Genomic DNA, 15511 nt, shown 5'->3' on the forward strand with positions numbered 1-15511 from the left:
AAATATTCTTGCTCTATATACAATATTGCCAAATTATTTAATTTTGCTTCTCCTAACGAGTTTCGTATATAATTTTTCACACGCTTTAAAGCTGAAAATGTTCTTTCGCCCGAAGCATTCGATCTTTGGATATAAGATACAAATTCCTGATGTCGTGATTGGCGTTGCAGTCCTTTTGTTCAGCTCCTATTTCATTTTCGCTGCAACTATTTTCATTTAGAAATGTGATAAAATGATTAAATTCATCTTCAAGGGTGCATACATCGATATCAAGTGAATATAACTGTTTAATTTTTTCGATACATTCTTTTTTTTTCATGTTCGGCATGTTCCACTCACAAAAAATTTTGAATGGTTCTAAAATTTCTTCATATTTTTCTGTCCTTTGCGTTAATTGTTGAATAATATTGTCACAAATAACAAAAAAAACATTGATCTTAAAATGTTGTCTCGCTGTGAGTTCACTTTCGTTTCCTGTTGATTCAGTAATTAAAAATTTGCGTTTTTTTCTAATCTGTTCATGATTTTCACTAAATGATAATCCTGACATAACTGTAGCTTCCTCCTCTATGCAATCAAAAGTATTCCTATAATTTACAATATATTGTTGCAGTGATCGTAATAGGGCTGAGCCTTTCATGATTTCATTATCTATAGATTGCAACGACTTGTTAGTGGCATTCATTCTCTGTAGAATACTGTTCCATATTACAGTCAGCAAATAAAAATCAAATTTAGACATTTTTTTGTGGAGAGTTTTGGCCTCTTCAATTGTTGAGTTTTTTTTATCTGAAGATGTAATTATTTCTTTTAAAGCCTCTTTAATGCCTTCATGACCGGTTTTGATTGCATTTACTGCATCAGCCCTAGCAGACCACCTGGTTTCTATAATTCTTTTTAAAAGTATGGGCCTCTGATCCTGTGATTTTAATTTATTTGTCAAAATATTCCAGCGATTTGTTGATGATGAAAAAAATGTAAAAAGTTTCTGGATAAATGAGAAATAATGAATAGCTGCACTACAATTTTCTGCAGAAAAATTACCAACAAGATTTAACGAATGGTTTGAACATGGCACAAAAACCGCACTTGGGCAATATTGTTTGATCCGAGCTTGTAAGCCAGAATATTTCCCTGCCATATTTGAAGCGTTGTCGTACGATTGACCTCGACAATTTTTAATGTCTAGATTTAGGCTCTGTAAAAAATTTATTACTTCTTGCTCTAAGTGTAACGAATTATGTTTGTGAGTTGGGATGAATCCTAAAAAACGCTCTGTAATATTTCCTGATTCAGAGACATATCTTATAACGAAGGTTATTTGATCGACGTGTGATATATCAGGAGTAGAGTCTACAATTATACTGTAATAAAATGCTGCTTTGATTTCTCCAATGATTTCGGCTTTAACAAAATTTCCAAGAATTTCTAGAAATTCATCACAAATATTATGAGATAGGTAACTCACATTGCCGCTTCCTTGGCTTCCAAATTTTTGCATGTGATGCTTCAAAAAATCATCGTATTTGCTTAAATATTGTAAGCATGTCATATAGTTTCCTTTCCGATTTGAGTTTTTTCCTTCATTATGTCCTCTAAAACCTAGTCCCAAACGGCTGAGTAATTTTATCGTCGAGACGATTCTCTTTAAAACTTCTTTCCAATATCCTTCTTCTTTCATACGCTCTTCTACAATCTTAGAATCTATTCTTTCTAGATTCGATGATCTTCTATACAAAATACACATTGATGAAATATGGTCCTTTGAACTTTCGTGTTCCGTCAGCACATTGGTGATTGATCTCCAATTATTATAACCTGATTTTAATTTGGAAGAAGACTTCGAAAACAATTTACAGGGATAACAATAAACGCTGTTTGTAGTCTCAGAGTATATCAGCCAAGTTCGTTCCTCGAGAGTGCCGTTAGATTTTTTCCGTTGAAAATGATCAAGTGTTAGACTTCTATGGTAAACACCTGCCTTATCTTTGTACAATAATTTTGATTTAGATATGTCTCCAATATTTTTAGGTTTATGTTTAAGGACGTGCTCAATAAAGTTATCGCCAAAATTGGTTGGCCAAAAAGCTATATCGGTCACTGTGTCGGTAGGTTGGTCATTAATGGCTTGGAAAGTATTATCACTAGCGGCTTGTTCAACAAATTTAACTGAATTGGTTGAGGAACTACTGATTACATTTGTTTCATTTTCCACACCTTGCCTCTTTGCATCCTCCTTGGCATCTTTGCACACAGTTTTATCGTTTGAACACTTTTTAGTTATATCTGGACATAACACTGATTCACTCGAACATTTTGGCAACGTTTCTATTGACAAAAACTTGTGTAGCGCATTTCTTTGGCTCTCAACCAGTTCTTCATCTTTTTTACTTTTTTTGCGCTTTTCAGCTCCACTTTGGTACCTTTTCATGATGTGTCTTTGCTTCAATTAATGTAACAGTTTATAGGAATTTAAACTTTCTGTTTTATAAAACACTGCACAGTGACCACAATCATGGAAAAAAGTTGAGAAATCAAAAAAGCAAAATTTATCAGAATAATGACATGTATTCAAACCACACGTTCATATTTACCTGAATTAAGCTCATACACAACACAAATTGAAATGATTAGTTTTAAAATGTATCTCTTTTACACAACGATCTCCAACAGTTCTTTGTTTGAAAATCACTTATATTTTTGAGCACAAACAAAGCGTTATATCCATTTTGAAATAAAATTGATATCAATCACCTACAAAAAATTTTGCACTCGCAACGCAATCCAGCACAATAGGACAAACTATATCAATCAAGGTAGATATAAAATTCATCAACACAAAATATTTGAAAATTGAAATTATGCGATACAAGCGATAACTTTGATCTTCCTAGCTCGACTTCCACAGGTTGACTAATCGTCGACTGACCTGATGCATACAGTTGTTGTGATATGAGTCCAATTTTTGCATACAGTACCAGGCACTCATAGTCGGACGCTTGAAAATCGAACAATCTTTTCACTTTGAGTTAAGTTATCTTCTTCTTCAAAGCAACTAGCGACACGAAACTTCACAGGGGACCAAAAAAGGGGATGCAAAAAAAAGAAACAAAAAAACTCCTATTGCAGAAATAATGGGACACGAATGAAAAAAGTCTTGTTTTCGAGCCAGGCACTAAAAATCGGACACCTTACACGTCACACAAAAACCATTTTTTTTGTATGATCGACCACGAAGGCGACCTCTCTGACCTTTTGTCCCCATCCCGCATGTGCAACAATAAGGTAGAGCTAGAATGGGAGGGTTAAACACACAAAAACCATTGTTTTAATCTTTGGTAGCATTACCATTGGCAGTTATTACTGCTTGTTATCTTTTGGGTACACTTTCAACTAACTTCAGACACATTTTTTGGTCAATTTTTTTCAATTCTTCTTTCACTAATGATACCAATATTGATAAGTATTCCAATTGATAAGGCAAAGCGATACATTGTGAATACCACGAGTCTTACTATGAGCTCGACTAGATAGAAGTTCGGTGCCTGTAGTGTTTTCGGGGCCCCTTATGAGCTCGGGGCCCCCCGCGGCCGCTCAGTCCGCTCACCGTTAAACCCGCCACTGATCTTACAACTGTCTCAACCCATCGTCGGTCATTTCAATGGGGACAATCAATTGGATGGATGGTTTGATCGAGGTTCGCAGTGAAAGCACCGTGCAAATTGCCCCCGGGACTCCACCGCTTTATGCTTACCGATGGTTGCCCAGTGGTGCATTCTAATTAATGCTGATCCACCGGAAATCCAGTCGCTCGGAAAAGCTGCCCACTGCGGTGTAAACAGATTGTACTATCGATTCCTGTTTGTTCCGCAGGGCACGCGCGGGTACCTTTAATTGGTAAAGGAGGGTTTGTACGAATGACGTCTGGTACGTGTGTTCGGTCAACCGTCAGGATCAAGTCGTTGCGTTGGATTCACTAGGACATTCAATTGAGCGATTAAACTGATTTTAAGTGCCTAATTTCAGCAGCTGTGAATACTTCGTAGAATGTATAGAATTTGACAGTATCACTGTTCAATGAGGGTTCTAAAACGTGTCATTTTGAACCTTATTCTTTTTAAGTTGAAGGTTGAACCATGAGATTGGTTGCCTTGACATTGTATTCCAAAGGATTAGTGATTTAAATTTATTTTCGCTGTACTACCACTTCCCTATACATATTCCCCACTCTTCTTTTTCTTCTTCTTGGCGTAACGACCTTGTTGGTAGACTCGTAGTTTTCCCAAAAAGAAAACTCCTCCATCTAGATATGACGGCAGAGAAAAAGAAATGTAGCTTGAAGCCTCGTGCAAAATGCATGTGTGAAATTAGATTCTACGTTAAGTAGGCCACGGTTCAAACAAGCATGAGTTTAACTGACTAAAACGCCCCCTTCCAAGCTGCAAGGCATGCGCTGCGTTGAGTTGGATAAATTATCCTTCGTTTTACGGAGCAAAACCAGCGAGAGCGGATGAACAAACGAACAAGCTTACCAAAGTCGCCCGTTAATTCGCTTCCAATCCCCACAACCTCATTGCCCTGTGCCTTGTGCGGGCCGTTGGCGGTCGGATTAGGTCGACTTTAACCGTACCATCATCATTATCACCATCATCTTCATCATCATCGCCACCGGGAGTCGCTGGTCGGGAGCATTGTGCGACTTTTTTTTGTCCGTTCTTTCGTTCCTCTCGTTAGCGCAAGTCTGTTGGCGAAGTAACAACCGACAATTTCCGCCGTACTTCAACCGGAAGGGACAATCCCGCGGAAGGTACTTCAGAAGTTGCCAGCTTTCGCCCGGTGCCGGATTATATTTCACGAGAGAAACATCCGGCGCAAGGTCCTTCACCACCGCCAACGGCTCGCGTTTGGGCCCGCGCGAGGATAAACTACGAACGTGGCCACGACAACGGCGATCCACCGAGCAAGCGGTCCACCTACGACCGGATGCAGAATCAGGAAGTTCAAAAACCTCACCCAACGGCATTCCGTGGCCAAACGCCTTTCTCCCCGCCGCTTGGTCTATTGTGCGCGGCTTACGAGGAACACGATTTTCTCCGGTGGAAAAGTCAAAACAAACCATGACGGCAATGACGTCGGCCGGGAAAAAAACTCCTTGTGCCCGGTACCGCGGGTACGGAACCGGGTTCCATCCGGTCGAATGGGGGTTTGTGTGTGGGGTTTGGGTTGCATTCTCCGCCGGAAATAGTACAACGTAAACTCGCCCGTTCAAAAGTCAGCATGAAAACGTGCAGTGTGAAAAATAAACAAACAACGAATCGTTTCCAGTTGTTGACCATCCCGAGCGGCTGTTGAATAAATAACTATAATGAAATTACACCACAGTGACTATCGAAGCAACGCATTCCAAAGGGTGTGTTATAAACTAAGGAAAACAATTAGAGACTGGAATACATAAGGAGCGTTAAAATATAAAAAAATATATGTAAGATATTTAACGATAGCGAAAGTAACTATTACTTAAAATCATATGAGCTTATTGAACCCTTGATATATTACCTAAAATAACTTTTGTCGAGGTCCTCAAAATTAACTTTATCTAACTTGTTAATAATAACCTCTCGCCGAAATCTTCTTGAACTCACACATAATCGGTATAAAACTTTAATTCCAATCGTAATCCCAAAACGAAGTGGCCATAAAGCCTCCATAATCCAAAGAGGAAAAAAAACAGACAATCTTACCAAAGATCCTAATTGTTCCATCCTTTCTACCGGCGGACCATTGGTGCGTAAAAGCCTTCGAATTGTTGTGTTTTATTTATCGAGAGAAAAAATAAAGCAAACCTTCTACCCATCTCCAACGGCCTTCATAAACTGGGCTCAATTTGCGCAGATCAATAGCTATTACGGGCGTTTATCTATTGCATTATTTACGAGCGTAATTAGTCGCCAAAGTCGCAGCTAACGAGCCGGCAACGATCGGTAAGCGTCTCGGATGTAACGCGCGCGCGTTTCGGCTCCCGAAGATGGCCGTTTTACGCACCAAAGTATCGCGCAACGGTGTCTGTTTATTCCGCTCCGGTTCACCGAGTCGAGTCTTTGAGAGCACCGAGGCACACAACCGCAAAGGCACTCGCAAAGTGAACCGACCGTCGGATGGCGTGAACCATTGCTTAGCATAAATCATTCATCTGTCAGATTACATTCTGCCATCGAATAAGGGGCCATCCTTCGGCCAACATGCGAGTGGCGTACCCATAAAGCTTCCTTGCCGGATAGCGTAAGGATTTCCTCCCTCAGCACATGGACAGTTCCGCTAGGGCAATACCATTACGGCCCAGCCATGCTATACGGTAGCGAAAATCGATCAAATCGGAGCCTTGGCCTAAGTGCTCTTCCGCCATCCACCGAAAGGGGCTAATTCCCAATTCATATAACCATCGCACCATCGTACGGTCCATCGTTTCGCAAGGCACTTGGACAGCGACCCTATCATCCGGCCCCATTTGGTGCGCCAGGGAACCGTTGGGTGCCGCGACATTCGACAATTAGACCCAACCGGGCCCGATGGAGGCGCCTGGTGGAAGGTTCCCAACTACAATGGCCTCACCATAAGGCGGCCGATAACAGTTCCACACCCCGATGCGCATTGTTGGCAAAAGCTGTTAATTGCTTGTACAAATCATTCCACCAGACGCGCGATGCCGAAAAGCGAGAGAAGAAAACCAAATGGAAAAGGAGCAGCTCGGGGAGTCGGTTGTATTATAAGCTGTTCAATCCCAAACTCTCCGTCTTTATGTCAAGCTTTGCTCCAAGCGATCGTTTGCGGTTGCCAAAAGTTGACGTCTGGTGAAGACATAAACTTTACGGTTAATAGTTGAGGATAATCTTTGTCACATTTCTACTTTTCTTTTTGTTACGTCAAACCTTTAAAAACAGGGGACATTTTCAAAGCAATTAAAGAAGTGTAAATGGGAGAATAGAGGGATAATTTATTTTCAAAACTGGCCAAAAACGTTTTCGCAAATTTAATCGAAGGGAATTTAAAAATTAATTTCATCGATTGCAGCATTTTTTAGCGAGAATATTATTTGAAAATTGTGTAAGGAAAACTTCTGAGATTAATTTCCCAATATATCCTGAGAATATTACCCAATCTGTTCATCTCTATACGGGTCCATAGTGATGCAGTTGAACGATTATTTCGAGACAAAATTAACTGCCCAGAAGGTAAGCAGAACATTCACCACGCTTTTACCTTCATCAAATAGGGGTTGACCGTGGGCAAGCTTTCATGACATCCACACAAACCACAGATCCTCCATACCCAATTCTTGTCCTTTTGGGAGGTCAGTAGATTCATCCCAGTGACTATAAATCACAGCCCATTAAATGTCCAATCTTTGACAACCGCTCACCGATGCAGCTTTCACCACGGCAGGTTCGAGTGGTAAGTTTCATTAAAAACCCCTTTTTAATTGTTTTTGCCAATCGTTAAACACACAAAACACTATTTTTCTAAACGATCTGGGATTTATGTGAAGTTGTGCTTTTTGTGAGTGTGTATTTTTTAATTAAATTGGGTGAATTTTTGACCGCAGCTTTTTTATTGGTACATTACGTTTTTAATTTGGTGAGAATTTTATGGCAGGCAGTTTCAAGCCTTGGATTAGGATTACGGAATCAACAGAAAGAGATTGTAAAAGGTACAATAAAATACAAAAGTTCGTAATATTTAATTTGCTATACGAATTTTACTTAAGATGGATCATAATGGATAGCTTCTCGCTCTTAAATATTTCAACATTACTAAATAATCTCCGTGTATTATTAATTTTCAAAGAAATTTTGCGTAACCGTAATAGAATATTATAACTGTGTAAAAAAGCCCAATTAGGCCAGCATAAAGTATCACAAACCCAGGACGACCGTAGAATGAAACGAATGAATCGACCGGCCAAAGGATAGCAATTTATGTTACGGATCGACCTTTCATTGGATACGTACCCATTCACTCGGCGAGGAGAACAGCAAACGACGGAAAATCCAGGAAAAAATCCGGGACATGCCTTTATCTTTTTATTCTTCCGTTGTTTTGCCTATGGTATCTTAAGAATAGTTTATGGGATCCTTAGGCCACACGAAATGTGGAGCGAAATAAAAATCATCATTTACCATTTCGCTTCACAACAAATAACCATAATTTAAATCGATCCGGTCCGGGTCAGTCTCAGTAGCCGCACCGCACCTTCACCTCTCCGTGATCGGTGGCTAATGGAGGGAGAGGGGTTTTTTTTATTTAGGAAACTTTCCCTTCAATGTGCGTCCCGAAAGGAACAAACAAAGAAGGGAAAACTCCCCGTTCTAAGACCTCACGATTGCTTCCGTTCTGTATTTCAATGGATGAAAGAAGCGAAGACCAAAACCAGGATCTTTAACCGGTTAGGCGGAGAAGGGGAGTGGTAGAAGAGGGTAAAAAAAGTTGCTTCATCCGACAACTTGTGTCGACAAACCATATTTCAAGCGTGGGAGACCAATAAAGTTGAATTTTCAATGCAGTATGCCCTCCGGTGTCGGTGACTTGTTCTTTCGTTTTTTCCCCCCTCACCCCATGACGTCTTGCCCATCCCCTGCACCGCCCAGAGCATAACGACCGAATTCCAATGTGCTGTACACTTTGGCTAATGCAAAAGAAAGCCATCCTTTCCCGCCTTTCTCCCGGGGGGGAAAAAAAGACGACCATGCAACGACGTGTTGCTGGTTCTTGTTGCCGTTGGTTTTTGGTTAGCAAACTTTCTGGTGCAAACTTTTGACATTCACACCACACTAACAAACCCATCGGCGAGGATGGACGAGCAGCCGACACCGCCCAGGACAGCAAGGAGGAAGCTCGGTTTCCGCAAGCCGAGCGAAACTTTGTAGCTATGCTAGTGTGTCAAACGGGGGACCGCAAGCTGTATAAGTGCGAGTTGTGCAAGGCAAGCGTCTGCTGCTGCTGCTGCTTATCTGCATTTTTGGGATTGAAACTACTTTTTTCTTTAATGTCAAAAGTCATCTGTGCAGCCACTCAACTGGGTAGCGGTGACAAGCTCAACCTAGTTGGAGTAACTATCCTTGACTAAATTAATTTTTGGATAGCTTTTCCGAGAAAAGTGTTTTATAGCAGCACTTGTTAGGGAACTTAATAGGTCGGATTTGATAGAAAATATATTACATCTTGCGGTGAGGTTGCTCGAATATCAAGTTCTTTGTTATTCTAATAACATGTTCGGGTAGGAAATATAAATCATATGTTTTCCAGTTCCAAAACATATACACGATTATCCTACAGCTTTCATATATATTTTTTGTGAAAGATACTAATTTTAGCACTTCTAAATAAATCTTCACAACTTACGATAAGGTTGGTTACATAAAATGTGTGCTTGAAAGTCAGTTAATAAACTTTAACCCCCAAGAGTGTTACCCAAAGCTTTAAAAATACTATTTACAGTTACAATGTACGAATCACCATATTAATAACAAGCCTTGTTACAATTTCGAACCATTTATTTTCCTCAAATCATCGCAACAAGTAATAGTTTATCAACTATAATTTTATTGCGGTCAAAAACTTGTAGAAAACTTGTTGAGCCTCAGGCTTCAGTTCTTCCGTTTGGCCTGTTGCATGTTTCCAACTGGCGGATAAAACAAATCCAGTACATCCTCTGTGAGTTTTGCTAGAAGCTTTCCCTCCACATTTCACCTTTTCTTGCAGCTGCTGCTCGTTTGTTTACGCCCTCTCCTCCCCAAAAACAACAAACGCAAATGCAGTTGCGTTGGCCAGTGAAAAGTGCATCCGTTAAGTAGGAAACATGCGGCTGCAGGGCACAAACTATGGTCGATCTTTGATTAACATCTACTGTACCCTTCGGACGCCCACTCCTTCAAGCCCTTTGCCCGTGAAATAAACCTCCACCGTTCCTAACGGTGGCGAACCTCGAAAGGGATTGTGTTGACTACACTTCCACGAAATCTGGCTCCGAACTTTTAATCTAATCAATTAAACATACTTCCCCATTTCCCTCCCAGTCGCTTTCGGTGCTTGGCTCCAAGACGTCTCTCATGCTCTCCTTGATTTTTCTCTCACCTTTAGCCTGGTTCTTCGGGTTGCCCGTCGACTTTTGGCGTCGGTAGAGGAAGAAAAAGTTCGTCCACCAGACTCTGCCCCAGCGGTTTCCAAGCACCAAAAAGTGATGGTTTTTGTCCGCCTTCCGCTTTATTTTTCCCCACTATGCAATCTCTTTTTGTCGCAGATTTGCACTTTTAAACCGTTTTTCCATTTCCGGATTAGCATCAGCTTCGCGCTGTTCAACAGACAAAAAAAAACGAGAAGCATACTATCGTTTGTACTGACGAAACGAGGAAACGGAAAACCGGGACAGCGAGAAGACTACCGCAAATTTTTTCCCCGAAAACATTGCAAGCTGTTAGGGGAGCTAATTTATAAGAAAACTTTCGATAATAGAATATTTTAAAATCAACATCCAAGTGTGCGCGGAACATTGGCTTTAAACAGGGAGGGAGGGAGTGGTTCATCTAACCGGAAGCTGCATGATAATAAGACTCCTCTTCTTCCGCCCTTGTTTACCTTACACCCTTCCGAAACTCTTTCGATTCGATTTGGAGCGGTGCCAAAATACTTTCGTCGCCGTCTGCCTAGGTGTACGAGGAATGCCGGGGCGTATATGCCAAGAGTGGGGCTAGGATAAAACCCCTTCAAACCCACACCAACACACACACATACATGAACAGCCGATACTCCCACTGAAGCTCCCATTGGCTGGAGGATTCGATTTAATGGAGCCGAAGTTTGTGCTACTTCGAAACCCAACCAAGCCCAACTTAACCGACACTGCACGCTAACGGGGCGATAGATATACTATATTCTCGACTTTGCCTTTACCGATCGCTTATGGGCTTCGTATCGCATTATCGTGAACGATAATGTGCGACGACGTTTGGCCCCGGAACGATGTGGGTTTTTGGGGGTATAGTTTGGGATCGTTTTATTCCGGCATGTAGGTCCCAGCTTTTCCCACCATCCGGCCTCCATTTCCAAGAGATAGTTCCCCCGAAAGAACACCTTCGTCCTTATGTACGCCTCACAAACGAACCGAAGCCCTGGTTCGAAACACGGGCAACACTTAAGCAAACAGCATCGCAAAACGTAAAAGGAAGTACCAGCTTTAATAGCACGAATGCCCTACCGGGATCAGTGAGCTTGTGCCGGCTAATTGTGTGCGTTTAATCCAAATCCCAAACAGAGGGAAAGGATGTGAGAAGGGTCGAACTTAAGCCCCCTCCCTCACGTGTAGTTTGTCAGTTCGATTGTTTAGGATTGAGTTTTATTGATTTTTGGTCCTGTGGTATGAGAAGTTACGTTCGGGGGAAGTTACAAATCGTAACCGAAGGCTTGTTTGGAAACAAGGGGAATCGTTAGTATTGTTTAGTTTTAAAAAAAACCAGGTCACACGCGGCGAATGTTGGTTGAACTATTGCCAGTCGTTTAATTTATCAAAGTTTTTATTAACCTCTTGAATGGTACAAAAATCGGTTGAAGGAATTTCTCAACTAATAAAATGTATTACTTTAATCCAAATTTTCCATGGAGTGCATTCCACAATCAATACTATGATGACACAATCTTGATAAAACATGACAAATACAATTGAAACGATTATAGCTTATCGTGCATCAAACAGTTCCTAGAGATAAACTTAATTTCAAACCCAGCTACAAATGATCCTCTTATAGCACACTAAACTCGCTTTGTAAGATGTGAAACTCACTCAAAATGCGATGGAAACGCTTGCTTTCTCTAATCACAACTAATCCTGCAGCGATCTTTTCAGACGAAGCGTTCTATCCGTTTGCTTGTGTTTGGAATGGTGAAACTGTTTTCTCAAAATAGCGCTACGTGTTTCGACGTGCACCATACGAAGGAATCTAGCGAAGAATCTTCGCACTAACAAGATAAAACTGTTCTAAAGCTCCTGAGTAGATGAAAAACAAAATCCACTGCAATAAAGAAAGGTAGAGACGATAACTGAACCACACGTCCACTTTTCCCACCTGACCATCGCCGGCGGCCAGCCCCTTCCGGGCTCCACAGTTCTCCGCCGTTTCTCACCCGAATAAGATCATAATAAAACAAAACCCCGAGCACATACTTACCTTTCGGGCTTCGCTGATCCTGTCTTCCCAGCACATCGTCGGAAAGCTTTATTGATGGAGGAATGTTGTTGGCAAATAAATATAAAAATAAAACCGAAACAAAAACACCCAACACCGCTTACCATTGGATCGATGAGGGAACGACAACGTCGGAATAAAACATCGCTCTCGGAGACCATTGGATTGCAAGAAGCGTTTTGCTCGGCCTTGGAATACGCTCGTTTTCGGGGTGTCCTGATGGCGCATGGACATGCATGGGACACTCTAAGAGATGGCTTAAAAAAGACAATAACAACAACAACAACAACAACAAGACACACACTATTCAGTGTCGTGTGTGAGCTCATAAGCAGATTACATGCCGGACCTTTTTTCTCGGAGCACGAAAGGCGTCGATTTGTGTTTTCCTTTTTTACCCGCTCGCTCCCTTCGAATGAAGTTGTTTTTCCCCCTCGCTTGACCGACGGCTTGGTCTAACGACTGAGTGTTGGTGAAAAGAAGCAAAACCGTACCGCATGTGAATCTCCAGCGCAGCACTGATTTATTTCCCTCGCTTTCCATCGTTTCCACGTTCACTTAAGATTGGTTCCAGCGTCAAGGACCGCTCGAGCTTTGCAGTTGTTCCGTGCCCCACATGAATGTGATTCGAGGAAGGCGAGGGAGAAAGCGGAAGAAGCTAGACGACGCCGGTAGGAAAATCGAGCCGTCGGCAATCTCCTCGCCCGAAATGCTTTATTACACCGATGTTGCTGATTTGTGATTTTCGGTCAGTTTTGGGGTGAGGAGTTTGATTTCAGCCTTTGCGGACAGGCGCCAAGCTTGCCCGAATCATTTGGATAATCGGAACCATCCATTACTACGTGCTGGAGGAACGGAAGGGTATTGGTACATTTCTACAGGCGCGCCGATGTGTGAACATAGTTTTTTTTCCAAGCAATGTAACTGAAACAATAATGTTAAAGAATTCTGAACGCATTTAATTTGTGTCAAATCTAATGCAAAACATTAAACCATATAGTCGGTATCGGTTAGAAAAAATCAGTCGAACAAAAATAACCACAACTAGGAAAAAGGAAAAATATAAATTTAAATTAACACACTTCCCAAAATTTGAGCCCCAATTTAACACAATTTCCCATTGGAATTTAAACCGGTCTAAATTAATCAAAATTTCCGTGGTCCCTTTTCACGCTCCACTGATTCCACCCTATCGGCTAAGGCTACGAAAGAAGCATTAAATTATTGTTTATATTTCACTTCCCGGACACACACACACACACACACACACTCTTTCGGATCTTGGAAGGTAAATGACGCCCAAGATTCTCGATGCAGCCGTAATACAAGCATACCGTCGACTTTCCCTCGAGACGCTCTTTCTAATCGAAAGTAAACACAATTTTCAATCATGCCCAGTCACACAACCCAAGAGGCCGGCAGTGTTAGGAAGGGGGTGGAGATTTTTTCGAAACACCACCCCAAAGTGGAAGGGTCTAAACGTGACAAGGACCTTCCGGACGCCGAAGACCACGCGCTGCTCACGTATCATTTCAATTAATCCGAGCATTCACTATCATTTATTTTTATCGTCCAGTGTTTCCCTCTTTTCCATGACGGTTCACGTCCGGTTCGGTTGCAGTCATTTATGTTGTGCCCTGTTTTTCTTTGCTCCGTTTTGTTTTTATACTTTTCCATCCGCTCCCCCTGTCCCGCTCTTTTGCTGTCTCATTCTCATGCACATTTCCCATTGCTCATCCGGGCGATTTACGACCCGCCGGACGAACGCCCAACCCGGTGCCGGTGCCCTAGCGTTAAGTGTACGTGCATTTGATCCTGTCTCCGTTGGCATTTTCTTTTCCATTTTCCCTTCTCACTCACCCCGGGCCCACCCCCGGTGCCCGGTGGGGCGATGTGACATATTTTCTAAAACACTTCCGCTTTTTTGTGACCCGGTTTGCCATCGTCATCAGCAAACCGGTTTTAATCGTCCTGCCCGAGCCGGTCCGGAACGGGAACCCTGAGCAGTGCGTTCCATGCTGTCGTTACGAGAGATTCTTAATTAATTTTTGCTCATTCCCACACACACACACACACACCACTGCCGTCCAGCAAAAGCAATCCTTTGCCCTTCCCTTACGCGTTGCGCCGGTTACTGACCGAGCAAGGACGTTTGCTTCCCCGGGAGCACCAACATGAAAGAACAACAGTAAAGCATAACGAACGTAACTGGTTCGTGTCGCGTGTAGTTGACCGACAGTTCCAGGACGAGGCAGCGCGTTTGCGTCAAGCGAATTCACTCCGCTCGATATCGAGCGCAAAGAAAAATACTTTCCTACTTCCGAAGTAGATGGAAGGCCAACTTTTCGATATGTTTATTCCTCTTCGTGTAATGTACAGACATTCTATTCCTGCGATGCCGTCAAACTGGTCAGTGACAGGATCGATATTCAGCTTGCTTCGTTTTAAGTTCTCAACAGGGCTTTGGTCGGGAATCTTTTGATGTTGTAGTACTTCCAAGCAGACTGATTGCTTGTTATATTATGCTGGACTAACCCAGGTGGTCAACAAAGCTCCACTCGTACAGGATTTCCAGCTTCAAACGCCTCGCACTGAAAATTTGCTCAAGCAAGACCATAGACGATGCATAATTGCACGGCAACACGGGAAAGAAACAAATAAAATATGTATTCTTTTCCCGCACGTTCCACATAAAGAAAAGCTCTAGTTTGTTTTTACGCCTTACGTGGTAGAAATTGGGTGCAACGGTGCAACAAAATTGTTCACATAAAGTGTACCAAATGGAGATTTAGATCTACGTGTTCTTTGCACTCTACCGTTGCAGGCACTCCATGGAAGCGCTGGAAGATGGTCATTCAAAAACACCGGCACTCTCGCACAGGCAAGAAATTAAAGCCTAACGAGTGTTGATGCCGTATGTATGCCTGCGCTCGAGGCGTGTGCATCTGCCTGTGGTGGCTTCCAAATATTCATTTCCCGAAAAGCACCTGAAAGCAATGGTTTATTTTCCACCCAAACCCCAGTCTCGGCCTGCAGGTAAGACTATGCGGAAGAAAACACAAACGAAATGGGGCCCATTTTTGGGAAACCGAATCCATTTAAAAGAGAGCGAGAGACGAAAAAAAGGACTCATTTGTGCACCGGACGACGATGGAAAGTGCTCTAAAGTGCAGGTAAAACTAGCACCCGGATCCGGGTATAGCACCATTAGAGTAGAATTCATTCGAAACTGGTCTGTTCTGGAGCTGGTCGCAAAAGGGGAACCATTGTTAGACCCA

This window comes from Anopheles coustani, chromosome 2 (genome assembly GCF_943734705.1).
Source record: "Anopheles coustani chromosome 2, idAnoCousDA_361_x.2, whole genome shotgun sequence".
NCBI classification, from domain to species: domain Eukaryota; kingdom Metazoa; phylum Arthropoda; class Insecta; order Diptera; family Culicidae; genus Anopheles; species Anopheles coustani.